The following is a 15,511-nucleotide window of genomic DNA, read 5'->3' on the forward strand; positions in this document are numbered from 1 at the left end:
GAAGGATTTTAAGGGTCTAACTTGTAAGAAAGTTTATACTATGTTATGAATAAAGGGATGATGTAATGATATTACTACCAATACCAATATCGAAGAGGAAGGATTTTCATAAGAAATTTTACTCTATAAGTTATAAAGAAGAAAGAGTCATGTAATGATATTACTTTGAGCCCAAGAAAGGGAAAAGTGATTAATATTATATAGTTGAATTAAGGAAGACATTAGCTTGATAGGTATGTTATCAATCATGAGATACTAGTTCAAATACATACATGGGTTTAACAGATATACAATGTTTTTATAGATAGCTCAATAGATTTTCATGTGGAAAATTCGTAAACTATTGATGGAGCATTTTCCCAAAACCATTATTGCTATTTGGATAGATAGGTAGATCTTCCTACATGTACAACTAGCAAGGTGAAGGGAAAGATCAAGGTGGTGAGGAAGTTGAACATCTTATCAAGAGGAAGAACAAGATAAGTGTCACTTCCATGGGATGAAAAGGTATGGAAAATATTTAGTGTATCCATTGTACATGATATCTAGAGGGAAGGTGTAAGAAATTATTTTATTCTATGTAAATTTGATTCCTTCTTGTGCAAGGTGGGTGAGAAATAAAATCTATTTTTATGAAGAAAATTCAAAGGGTTGAATACATCTAAAAAGTGAAAAACTCTTTGATTCTGTGTAGATTTGATCCCTTCTTGTGCTAGGTGGGTGAGAAAATAAAATCTCTTTGTATGAGAAAAATTCAAAGAGGTTGAATACATCTCAAAAGTGGAAGATAGGTTGTCTTGCACTACTCTTTGCAAGGTTAGTTTATAAGGTCATTATTATCTTACATGATGGAGGGGAACTCACAGAAAATTTGTGTTCATTGAAGTTGAAAGGATAGATAAAAGGCTTGATGACTTGTTTGATACATGTTTGCATGCAAAAAATTTCTCTTGTAATTTGGTTTGTAAACATGGATTGGAGTTAGTAGAGCATCAAAATCCATATGCTTTAGGGTTGTTACAACAAGGAGTATAAATGACCATGACAAAAGATGTAGAATTAATAGGCATCATTACATTAGATGTTTGTGATATTTCCATATCTATAGGAGAAGTATGTGATCTATTGTACATAAAAAAATAGTTAGGCTCAAATTGAATGGTAAAAAATATTTTTATTTTGCATCCTTGTGTTAGAAATTATAAGGTTACATTGATTAGTACTCCTAAATTAACAATGTTTATTACTACGGCTAGAATGGTTTTTGTAAAGAAGGAAGTTGAAAGAGTTCACTATCAAAAGGATTAGCAAGGAAGATTTCATCCACTTTAGGCTATTTGGATAAATAAATGTCAATTTTTTTGGGTGATTTTTATCTTGTGTGTCAAGATAAGATGCCATGTTTCTAGGGTGAAAGGTTCATCAACCCTTTTCCATTAAATCCATATATCATTTGGAGATAAAATCTCCTTAAAGACAGAGGTTTTATCAAAAGAACTTGTTAAAATTGGAGGTCCATTCAGTTATTGCTTGCTATTATCATGTTTTGGATTAGTATTAAACATTAACATCATGGAATGCGAGATGTTGTGGCCGTAAGAAAGTCAAAATATTATCTAACATCATATAGGATGTCTCAAGGAATATTTGAATCTAAGATGTAGACCTTAGAATGTCCTAGAAAATTGGTTTTCATTACATTATTTTATTGAATAAAAGGAAAACAAATGATAATATTTGAGTAGAAACATAAAATATGCTTTCTTATTTTGATAGATTTGGCCAACACAACACAATTTAGAAAAAACATAGAATATGAAGGGTATAAGTGTTTCAAATATTAATTTTGGCATTTGATATATATATTTTTAAATGTGTGGTGGGTCATTGGGGAGTCCTAGAGTTGATGGAATAGGTAGCAATTTTGGGCTTGAATAATAGAGATAGTAATTATCATTATAATCATTCTTGAGTTTATTTTCTAAGACTATTGTTAGGAAATGGATTACAATTGTTAGGAATTCATGTAACTCATACTATAACTCTTATATGTCCTTTGGACTTGTAAAGGATATATAATGCCATAAGTTTTCTCTTTGGTTGAGGCTCCCTAGGTATATCTCATTGTTTTCTCCTTTTCTTCTATTGTATTGAATGTTCCAAATCTAATTGAATTACAAACATTGTAAGTTTAATTAGTAATCAAAGAAATCATGAATAAATGTAGAACATGTAATAAGTTTCCTTTCTATTTAGTGATCTCTGGCTATATTTTTTAAACAATTATAATTGTCAGAATATGTCATATACCCAATTTTTTTATTAGATAAATACTTTTTAATGAGAAATATGAACCAAAAGAGAGAGTCAAAAAGACCCCAAAACTTTGTACATCTCAAACATTAAGTATATTAGCTAGAGTATATATTGACATATAACTATTTTAAATATATCCCATTAAACTTGTTTTCACTTAAAATTTTTGTATAAGCAATATTTTTTATTAGATGAATAAATTTAATTGGAACTACAAACTATGAAAGAAAGAATATTTTGACAAAACCCAAAAACCTTGTACATCTCAAACATGAGAAAGAATTAACTAAAATTTATATTAACATATAACTATTTTAAACATACCCCATTACACTTTTTAATTGCTTGACATTTTTTCATTTATAAAATCTAATTCAAGAGAATCTCTGGTTCATGGAAATCTTGCATCAACCAAAAATATTTCCTTTCTATTTTGCTTTTTGTTTAAAGTTTCAACATTTCTTCCCATGTTTCCTAGATTTGGCTCACCGGAACCTGTGGAGTTGGATTTTTCTTGAGGACTTGATCATATACTTTATTCCCAAACTGTGGATCATTTGAATCATTTCCCGGTAAGTTATCGCTACCAATTTTCAAGACAATTTTTTGGTACCTGTTGCTAGGTTGTAATCTATCGGGATCTACCGGATCCCTTTCATAGCTTACGGAGCCTTGAGCATTGATTCCAATGTTCCTTGGTGTGTGACCGACCTTTCCCCATGATCTACACTTCATCCTTTGAATTTTTCGGAGGAATTTCTTTGCCGGAGGCCGACCTTGTTGGTTTTACATGTTAGGTTTTGTTCTTCGGGTTTTGATCCCTTTCTTGACCAATCGGATTCCGTTGGATCATATAAATCATTTTAATAGAAAATTATAATGTATCTAAGAAGTTAGACAAAGAATATAATATATATCCTAAGATTTGAGGTCTCGGTTGTGACTTGTTCTATATTTTGAGCATGTTCTAGCAGGCCTGTGATCCGGTTACTGTAACCCGGTTGTCACTGGTTGGCTGTAATCAGTTTTCATGATATAATTCATTCAATTTTGCATTGCCTCCATCATATCCTTGTGTTTCTGTTTTGTTTACTCATACTGACTGACCCAGATTGATCTCTTTGAGGTCCCTCCTAACTGGTGACTACACCAAGTGGCATCAGAGTGAGCTTTCATTCTGGAGATTGTGTTATCCTGAGAAATTTTTGTTGTAGGGTGGCCGATTGTGGATCCGACTTGTAGCTACAAAAGATTGGCATAAAGATGGTGCGAAGAAAATAGGAATGGTGGAGCGTGTGGGAATGTAGAGCCTTCTATGATAAATGTTGCGAAGAATAGCAGGCCGATTGGAAGTCATTGATATAGACTAGAGAAGAGGCCGACACATTGATGATGTAACTGAAGATGAAGGAGAAGAAGGTCCAACAGAACAAGTCAATCCACTAGCGGTTGATCCAGATGAAGAAAGGTTTTTGAGGGTTTTGAGTAGGATGAATACTAAACCTCATTTTACCCCACCAGAATATGATGAAAAGTTGGATTCAGATGAATTGATAGATTGGATCTCGGAGATGGAGAAATATTTTGATTTTGAAAACACTATAGAAGGAAGGAAGGTTAAATTTGCTTGTACCCGGTTGAAAGGTCATGCATCTCTTTGGTGGGAGCATTTGTAGGTTGATAGACAGAGTAGAGGTAAAGAGAAGATCAAGACATGGGATCGAATAGTTGTTAAGTTGAAACCAAAATTTATACTAGCTGATTATCAAGTAAATCTATTCTGGAAGTTACAGAATTTGAGACAGAAGGAATTTAGTGTGAAGGATTACATCGAAGCATTTTACAAGTTGAATATTAGATCCAGACATGTTGATGATGAAGTTGAACAAGTTGCAAGATATTTGAATGGATTACGGGTGTCTATACAAGTGAACTCAGTTTGATCGAATTGCAGAGCATGTTGAAGAAGCTTACTAGTATGCCCTGAAAGTAGAAGAGAAGCTAAACAAAAGACATGAGAAGAGGTAGAGAAGCAAAGGTGGAAGGTTTTTGGAAGGAAGATTTCAAGGAGGAAAAGGATATACTAAAGGTAGAGGAACTTGCCCAGATCAGAACAAGGACAAGGAAGTGAGCAAAGAAGGTAATTCATACCCAAAAGATGATAGAAATTTCTATCGGAGGAGAGAACCGGATGGCTACCAGAATGAGGATTTTGGAAGAGATGACTTGGAAGACAAGATAAGAGAGTGTTTAGAGGAGCTTTCTATAAGTGTGGAGGAGAAGGACATCATGCTTTTGTATGTAAGAAGACAAAGAATGCCAGAAGAACAACAATGGTGGAAGAAAGCCCCACCGAATTAGCTAATAAATTAGAAGATGGAGAACTGTTGATGACAATGAGAGTTTTGTGCCAACCCAGGAGAGATGAAGAGCCCTTGCAGAGGAAGAATCTATTCAAGACCATATGTAAGGTATCTGGTAAGTGTTGTAATATTGTCATTGATAGTGGTAGTTAAGATAATCTTGTTTTAGAAGAGATAGTGAATAAGTTGAATTTGGAAAGATTGAAACACCCTAAGCCTTATCAGATAGCATGGATTCAAGATGAGCATAATTTGTTATTAAGTGAGCAATGTTTGGTGAAATTGAAAATTGGGAATTATCATGATGAAGTCTTGTGTGATATTATGCCTATAGATATTTGTCACCTTTTGTTGGGTAGACATTGGTAGTCTGATAGACAAAAAATACATGATGGGAGGAAGAATACATACACTATTGTGGCCAATGGGATGAAGCAAACCTTGTTGCACTTGGAGGAGCCTTTGAAGAGTGAAGTTTGTACGAATGATAGAATGTGTTTGGTGGATGGAAGAAAGTTCCTGGATGGAATGAGACATGAGAATGTGTGTTTTTCCCTAGTTCCTAAGAAGACTGAGAATCTAGAGCATGAAGAAGAAGAACCGGAAGAGATAAAAGATTTACTGACAGAATATGAAGACATCATTTTAGATAATGTTCCTGATGGATTACCACCTATGAGAAGTATCAGTCATTGCATGGACTTGGTTCTCGAAGCTAGTTTGCCTAACAAAGCTGCACACTAAATGACACTGATAGAGAATGAAGAGTTGAATAGACAAGTGCAGGAGATGTTGAAGAAAGGTTTGATTAGACAAATTCTGAGCCCTTGGTATTTGCACCTAAGAAGAATGGAGAATGGAGAATGTGTATCGATTCTAGAGCAATAAACAAGATCACAGTGAAATTCTGATTTCCTTTGCCTAGGATGGATGACATAATGGACTGTTTGAGCATAGCCAAATACTTTACACAGATAGAATTGAAGAGTGGATATCATCAAATGAGGATCAAAGAAGGAGATGAGTGGAAGACAACATTCAAGACAAATGAAGGACTGTATGAATGGTTGGTGATGCCTTTTGTGTTAACTAATGCACTGAGTACTTTCATGAGGCTGATGAGCGAGGTATTGAAGAAATTATTGGGTAGGTTTGTTATTGTATATTTGGATGACATTTTGATTTCTAGTAAGACAAAAGAGGAGCATTTGTTGCATTTGAGACAAGTTTTGCATTGGTTGAGAGAAAAAAGTTGCTGATAAATCTTAAGAAGTGTACTTTCATGAAATATGAGTTAGTCTATTTGGGATTTGTGATATCTGAGGATGGTTTGAAGATGGACCCTAAGAAAGTAAAAGCAATTGTTGAATGGCCTACACTGGAAAGCATTGGAGAGGTAAGATCATTTCATGGATTGGCTAATTTCTACTAGAAGTTCATTAGAAATTTCAGTTCAGTTTGTAACCCTATGACTGAGACAATGAGGGGAGATAGGACATAGTTCAAGTGGACCACCAAAGAAAACAAATTTTTTGAACTATTGAAGTAGAAAGTGATTGAGCAGCCTGTGTTAGCTTTACCAGATTTTAATAAAGTATTTCAAGAGGATTGTGATGCAAGTGGAACAACAATAGGAGTAGTATTGAGTCAGGAAGGGAGAGAAGTAGATCATTTTAGTGAGAAATTGAATGGTGCTCGAAGGAGATATTAAGTGTATGATAAATAATTTTATGCCATAGTTCAGCCTTGAAGAAGTGGAGACATTACTTGTTGCCTAAGGAGTTTGTGTTGTATATGGATCATCAAGCTTTGCAGTATTTGAATAGTCAGAGTAAGTTGAATCAGAGACATATGAGATGGGTAGAATTTTTGCAGAGTTACATATTTGTGTTGAAACATAGAAGTGGGAAATATAAAAAAGTTGTTGATGCATTGAGTAGGAGAAGGAATTTTGTTGACAAAGATGAGAGTGATAGTATTAGGATTTGAGGAATTGAAGATCTTGTATGGTGATGACCTGGATTTTGCAAAACCTTGGAGAGCATGTAGAGCACCGGTTATAGTAGACAGAAGCAAGTGGTTGGGTTACTTCAGTCAGGATGGGATGTTATTCAAAGGAGTTCAATTATGCATACCTATGAGTTCTATGAGGGAGAATCTGATAAAGGAGAAACATAGTGGAGGATTAGTCAGACACTTTGGTGTTGATTAAATAGTAGCACTAGTGAGTGAGCATTACTTTTGGCCCCAAATTCATAAGGATGTTAGGAAATATGTGCAAAGTTGTAGAGTTTGTCAAGTTGTAAGGGGTAGTAGCCATAATGTGGGATTGTATAAACCTTAGATAGTATCGGTAAGACCTTGGGAGGATATAAGCATGGATTTCATACTGGGATTTCCTAAAACATAGAGGGAATGATTCTATATTTGTGGTAGTGGATAGATTATCAAAGATGGCTCATTTCATACCTTGTAAGAAGACATCAGATGCATTACATGTAGCAGACCTATTTTCAAGGAAGTAGTGAGATTGCATGGATTACCTAAGAGCATAGTTTCAGACAGAGACAGTAAGTTTGTTGGTTATTTTTGGAGAACACATTGAAAGAAGATGAAGACAAATTTGAAGTTTAGTTCTACTTTTCTCCCACGAACTGATGGACAGACAGAAGTAGTTAACCGAAGCTTGGGAAATTTGTTAATATGTCTAGTTGGATACAAAAATGGAAGTTGGGATTTGATTCTTGCACAAGAAGAGTTTACCTACAATAATTTAGTAAACATGAGTACCGAAAGAACACCTTTTGAGATTGTTATTGGAGTGCATCCTAGAGGTATATCAGAATTAAGAGACATTAGCAGTGAAGACCAGAGAAGTTCATAAGCAGAAGAATTTGCAGTTCATATGAAGGACTTACATATTCAAGTTAAGCAACATTTGGAGGACATGAATAACAAGTATAAGGAGAAAGCAAATGAGAAGAGGAGACATAAGGAATTTGAAGTTGGTGATGAAGTGATGGTGTATCTAAGAAAAGAAAGATTCCCAATTGGAACTTATAACAAGTTGTAGATGAGAAAATTTGGACCTTGCAAGATTTTGAGAAAGTTCAGTTTTGGAAATGCATACGAAGTGGAGTTACCGTATAGTCTAAGTATTTCACTTGTATTTAACATTACAGATCTTCATCAGTATCATGAACCAGAATTCAGTGAGGACAGTAGTTCAGACTTTGAGGAACAGTTACCTCAGAAGGAACCAGATATAATTGAAGACATTTTGGATAGTAGGATTGGGCGTAGTACCCAAAGCAGTCAGTATAAGGAGTATCTTGTGAAGTGGAAGGACAAACTAGTTGAAGATTCATCTTGGATTTATCAGGTAGAGGTAGACTGCATTGGTTTTCCTCTAACCCTAGCAAAGTGAGAGACTCACTTTTTCAACAACCTCAGATGTTTGATGTAGGAGCATCCCCGGTTCATGGCAATCTTGCATCAACCAAAAACATTTCCTTTCTATTTTTCTTTCTATTTGTAGTTTCAACATTTCTTTCTATGTTTCTCGTATTTTTCTCACCGAAACCTATGGAGTTCTATTTTTCTTGAGGACTTGATCATCTACTTTATTCCCAAACCATGGAACATTTGGATCATTTTTCAGCAAGTTATCACTACTAGTTTCTGAGACAATTTTTTGGTACCGGTTGCCTGGTTGTAATATACCAAGATCTACCAGATCCCTTTTGTAGCTTACAAAGCCCTAAGCATTGATTCTAATGTTCCTTGGCATGTGGATGACCTTTCCCCAAGATCTACACTTAATCCTTTGGATTTTTTGGAGGAATTTCTTTGGAGGAGGCCGACCTTGTTGGTTTTACATGTTAGGTCTTGTTCTTCAGGATTTAATCCCTTTCTAGGCCGACTGGATTCCCTTGGATCATGTAAATCATTTTAATAGATCATTAAAATGTATCTAAGAAGTTAGAAAGAGCATAGAAGATAGATCCTAAGATTTGAGGTCCCGATTGTGACTTGTTCTATATTTTGAGCATGTTCTAGCAGGCCTGTGAGCCGATTACTGTAACTCGGTTGTTGTTAGTTGGTTGTAATCAATTTTCATGATATAATTCATTCATTTCTGCATTTCCTCCATCATATCCTTGTGTTTTTGTTGTGTTTACTCTTACTGACCAGCCCAGATTGATCTCTTTGAGGTCCCTCCTAATCGATGACTGCAACAAAATCAAATGTTAGATATAACCAAATTTTATTAAAACATGCTATAAAATAGAACAAATTCATATTTTCTCAAATCCATTAGAAGACTATTTTTTCTGTTGCACTAGTGTATCCCCATGATCTAGTCGAGCCTCCAACCTATCCTCCTTGGTCTTACTTACTGTCAAGTTGGGGTCAGGAAAGGGCAAGCTGAATGGAGACTAATCCTCTTGAGATTCACACAATCTCCAATCTCTTGAGTCTCTAAATTGAACCTAGCTCCACCACCTATATAGACTGATAATACAATGAATCAACAAGGATCTAATTAACTACTGAGAGGGGGGTGTGAATCAGTAGATAGAAAACAAACTAAAATTTCACCAGACTTAATCCCAACTCATAAACAACTTGTAAAACTAACTGGTTTAGATAGTGTATCAAAAACTGCAACTGCACTGTCAAACTTTACCGATAGACCAAAACATCAAAGATACAATGTAGCAGATTTGAAACTCACATACCATTTAACCAGAACATTAAAACTCATTACTAACATCAGTAATAGCTCATTTTAGATCACTTCCGGTCATCTAAACATATCTAAGTAGCTTTACAAGTTAATCGTATCAACCATATCAAAACATATCTACAAAATCATTCACCACTTCACATAATGAGCCTGTTAAATCTTACCCGATTAAGGGATTTAACTATTGTAATGGCTAGAGAACAATAGGGTCTTTGTTGATCTGGTAATAGCACTATCTTACTTAGTCAGATCCTTTTATGCTCCTATCTGCCTTCAAAACATTTTGCAAATAGACCTTCTGGTTTGGCAACAATCTCACTACCACACTTAACTAAAATTGCTAGCATAATTAGAAAAAACTCATTGACCTTATAAGAAAATACAATAGGTCGGTAACACATCATAAAACCTACAAATCTCATCCAGATTACAAATATATCGATTCAAACATGACCGTTAGATTACATAGAAATCAACTACACATTGTTCTAGATAGCTTCAACCGCTCATGGATCACCACACATCAAATCCTGTAACTCATCACACAGTTATCACTCCATGCTATGCATTTTCTCATTCCCAAGATAAACAGTTATATTCACGTGCCAAAATCACTTTGAAACTCATCATGTGCACAATGCATGTGTGACATCTCCATCTCTGATCAACATTCGATCATAGATCAACATAACCAATTCACCAAGATTCATCAATTAGGGTTTGGAATATGAACTAGCTAGGGTTACCAGTTGATCACTCTGCTTCAAATACCAATACCACTTTCCTTCACTACTCAACTACTAGTTGCATTACTACATCACTACTGGTTGCAATTCAACTCCATTACTGGTTACTATTGACATCAATGACAACACTATACTTCATCAATGCAATCTTCATGCAATGCCAATAATCTCCCCCTTTGGCATTGATGGCAATATAAATATCAATACGCTTTGATTGTGATGATTGAGAATAATGCACATACATAGGTATAGGAATCTTGGTTTACATTTTTCATGTACTCTCCTTCAACTGTATCTTAATGTCTTCAGCTGGTAACTGGATATCAATCATATACAGTTCTTCTCCCCATCAATCATACATTTATTCTCCCCTTTGGCATCAATGCCAAAGTGAATACCAATATCAGCTGGTTTAACCATTCCATGCTTCACTGATCTGCAACAATGATCTACAACTTGTTGCTCCTCCTGTGGAATAGCTCCACTCTGCACCAATCTTGCTTCAAGATTTTCAATAAGCTTTGGGATTGATGTCTTCTACATCTTCGTAATTGACTTCATGTTGGGGTACAACCCCTAACTTATCTCTAAGATAATCAAAAGTAGCCTTAGGTAAAGGTTTAGTAAATATATCCGCTAGCTATTCCTTAGTAGGTACATGCTCCAGTGACACATCTTTACTTTGTAGTTTCTCTCTCAAGAAATTATACTTTAGCTCAATATTCTTTGTCCTAGCATGCAACATCGGGTTCTTAGAGATTTTTATTGCACTGGTGTTATCACAAAAAATCCTTACTGGTTCTGAAATCTTCAACTTGAAACCTTCCAAAATGTGTTTCATCTAGATTGCTTGGGTACAATTCGTATATGCTACGACATATTCAACTTATGCAGTATATTGTGATATACAACTTTGTTTCTTGTTGCTCCAAGATACTAGCCTTCCTCCAAGAAAGAAAGCTCCTCTGATTGTACTCTTCCTATCATCAACATTACTTGCCCAGTCTGCATCTCTATAGACTTTCAAATCAAAGTTACCCACGTATGGATTCCATAATCCATAATCAATTGTGCCTTTCAGACATTTGAAAATTCTTTTAGTTGCTACCATGTGTGTCTCCTTTAGGCTTTTCTAAAATATGGCCACTAATCCTACTGCATGAGCAATGTCTGGTCTACTGTGGACAACATATTGTAGTTTACCTATCATTGAACTATACTCCTTTTCATCCACTTATATATAATCATCCTCCTTAGATAGTTTACAGTCTGTAACCATTGGTGTTCCAACTAGTTTACAGTCTCCCATTCCAAAAGTCTTCAATACTTCTTTCACATATTTGGACTATGTAATGAAAATACCATCCTTCATCTATTGGATTTAGAGACCTATGAAGAATTTAATTTCACCTACTAGTGACATCTCAAACTCATTCTTCATTTCATTGGCAAAGTCATTACACATATCATCATTTCCTCCAAAAATGACATCATCAGCAAATACCTCACTTACCAATATCTTGTCTCCTTCTGACTTGAGATATATGTAATTGTCTTCACTGGTTCTCTGAAAATCTATCTTCACCAAGTGAGAGTGCAATATTTCATACCATGCTCTAGGTGCTTGCTTTACTCCATATAATGCCTTATGTAATTTGCACACCATGTCCTTTTATAAAGTAAAAGCATAACCATCTAGCTATTCAATGTAGACTTTCTCTTCCAATATTCTATTTAGGAATGTTGACTTCACATCCATCTGATATACTTTAAATGCTCTGTATGTTGCAAATGCAAGTAGAGTCATAACTCCTTCCAATATTGCAATTGGTACAAATTTTTCACCATAGGTTTCCCCTTCTTCTTGTGCATATCCTTTGCATACCAGTCTGGCTTTTTTTCTGACCACTACTCCATCTTCATTTAGTTTATTCTTGAATACCCATTTTGTTCGTATAACATTTTTATTCTCCGGTTTGGGTACCAAAGACCAAGTATTGTTCTTCTCTATCTGGTCAAGTTCTTCTTCCATTTCCTTGATCCAGTCTTCATATGCAAATGCTTCTTTTATAGTTCTTGGTTCAATGGTGGAAATCATACAAGAGTTCCCTCTAAGTCTTATTCTAGTTAGCACACTTGCATTCATGTCACAAATAATCTGATCGGGGTTGTGATTGAGTCTAACATACCTTAGAATGACATGATCTTGATTTCTAGGTTCTTCTTCTTCTTCACTTTCTTCTTCCTTTGCTAGGCCTCCCTATTCTGGTTGAATTGGGGCTTCTTTGTTATATTCTTCAACTTCTGGCTTCACCAGTTTTGGTTCAAAAAATAGTGTTTAAGGTTCTTCTTCTTTCTTCTCCTTACTGGTTTCTCTTGATTTCTGAGGAAGCTCATCAACTCGGACATTTATACTTTCAATTATCTTCTTGGTCCAGTTGTTGAAACACTTCTAAGCTTTTCTCTTGGTGGAGTAACCAATAAATATGCCTTCATGACTCTTGGCATCAAACTTACCAACATAGTCACCTCTCTTGATAAAACATTTTCTACCAAAAATCTTAAAGTCACTGACATTAGGTGATCTACCATACCAGTACTCATAAGGAGTTTTATCCTTACCTCTTATAACTAGTATCCGGTTCATTGTGTAAACAGTTGTACTAAGAACTTCTCTCCAGAATGTCTTAGCTACACCTCCTTGTATTAGCATAGTCCTAGCAGCTTCAACAACTGATCGGTTGTTCCATCTGCAATAACATTTTGTTGTGGCATCCTAGGTGTAGAAAGCCGCCTCTTAATTCCATTATCTTCACAGTAGCTAGTGAATTCCTCTGAAGTAAATTCACCACCTTGATCAGTTCTTAATCACTTTATCTTCTTTTCACTTTCATTTTCAACTAAGGCTTTGAATGCCTTAAACTTGCTAAAATATTTTGTCTTGTCTTTCAAGAATGTGACCCATGTCATCCTTGAGGAATCATCAGTAAAAATCATAAAATACCGACCAACTTGAATACTCCTAGTCCTCATTAGTCCACAAAGGCCGGTATGAACCAAGTCTAGCAAATGTTCTGCTAAGAAAGATTTTCTCTTGATGGTTGAGGATGTTATCTTCCCTAACTGACATTCCTTGCATAGAGAATTCACCAGTTTATCCAACTGTGGTAAACCTCTTACTGATTTGGACTTACTGACTTTTACAATGTTATCAAAATTTATATGACAGAATCTCCGATGCCAAAGACAACTATCTTTTACTTTTGCAATTAAACAATTGTTGACTTTAGAACTTAAATGAAATAAGTTACCTCTAGTCTATTTGTTGATTGCAATCAGTTCACCTTTTCTTCCATGAATCTTGCAGACTCCATTCTTGAATTCCAGTGGTGTCATTGAGTTTAGCTACACTCAAAAGATTGTGTTTCAATCCTTCAATCTAGTAGACATCATCTGCACTACTCTTTCCATTCAAAGAGATGGATCCGTTTCCTTTTACCATGCAGGGTGAGCCATTTCCAAATCTCACAACACCTCCATTAAACTCTCTCAAAGTAAGAAACTTACTCCGATCACCAGTCATGTGGTGTGAATGACCACTGTCTATAATCCAATCATCAGAACTATCCATGCGAGAGACTAAAGCCTTTTGATATGATGCCTCTTCTTTAATAGAAACAAAGATAATGTCCTCAGTTGCATCTTCTTCAGATTCCTCATCTGTAATTCCTCCATCCACTGCAATGAAACAATCCCTTTTACCTTTGCCTTTGTACTTCTTATACTTCTCACTTTTCTGCTCATTATCTCCATTTGGACAATTAGCAACAATATGTCCAATCTGGTTACATGCAAAACACTTCAAAGGTAATTTACCTTTGTACTTACCGGTACCTCTAGGTAATCGCTTGGCCAACAATGCTTCAAGCTCAATCAGACTGTCTTCATCATCTACCTCTCTACTAGATCTAGACTCATGACTGTAACTAGCTTCTCTTCTTTTTCTTACCAGTGGGTTTGAAACCGAGGCTCTAAATGTAGATTCCTATCTCTAAACACTTCCATCAAAACCATTTAATTCAAATGCAGTTAATTTACCAATGATGGAATCAAGAGTTACCTTTGATTTATCAATAGACTTGAGTTCTTGAATGGCTGCAACTCAGATAGCATAGACCGGTAGAAGGGTTTTGAACACCTTGCTAACCACTATGGTATCCTCCACTATACCACCAACACTTTTGATCTCACCGACTATCTCCTTGATCTCTGACCATATTGTTGAATGTTTTCACCTTTAGCCATCCGCATATCATCAAATTTACCTCTTAGACTCTCTTCTTTGGCAATCTTAACATGATCATCACCGCTATAGATATCCTCAAGTTTCTTCCACACTTCATAAGAAGTCTCCAATCCATGGACATCAACATACTCTAAATCGGACAAGGAACTGATAATGGCCTCCAATGTTTGATTGTTCTTTCGTTGCTCCTTTTGATCATCTGACAAAATCCCACTAGGCAAGTTATATTTAGTAACAACATGTTCCCAATATTGACTTCCTAAGCTCTTGATATATATCTTCATCCTATCAGTCCAGATTCTGTAGTTTTCCCTATTGAACTTCAGACCTTCTTTCTTCATCATTTTCTCCTAGATATTTACCTCAAGTTATTAGTCTTAAACACAAGAGGACCTGAAATGCTCTGATACCAATTGATAATATGATGAATCAATAAGGATCTGGTCAACTACTAAGAAGGGGGTGTGAATCAATAGATAGAAAACAAACTAAAGTTTCACCAAACTTAATCCCAACTCATAAACAACTTGCAAAAAAAATTGGTTTAGACACTATATCAAAAACTGCAACTGCACTATCAAACCTTACTAGTTGACCAAAACATCAAAGATACAATGCAATGTCTGAAACTCACATACCATTTAACCAAAACATTCAAACTCATTAATAAAATCAGTAATAGCTCATTTTAGATCACTTTCGGTCATCTAAATATATCTAAGTGGCTTTACCAATTAATCATATCAACCATATCAAAACATATCCACAAAATCATTCACCACTTGACACAATGATTTTTCACGTCGAAACCCAAATGGGAAAAACCACGGTGGGGATGAATACCCACAAATATTCTAAACTCTTCTGAAGTTCACCCTATTAGGAGCCAAGCCTTGTTAGAAGCTTATACAATAATTTCCTATTAATAATAGATCCAGTTAGGGACCACCTGGTTAAGGGATTGACTACAATACCCTGTTAAAGGCAATACCCTATTACAAGTAACCTCGATAGAGGATTTCAAATCCAA

Source organism: Cryptomeria japonica, chromosome 4, assembly GCF_030272615.1.
Source record: "Cryptomeria japonica chromosome 4, Sugi_1.0, whole genome shotgun sequence".
NCBI classification, from domain to species: Eukaryota; Viridiplantae; Streptophyta; class Pinopsida; order Cupressales; family Cupressaceae; genus Cryptomeria; species Cryptomeria japonica.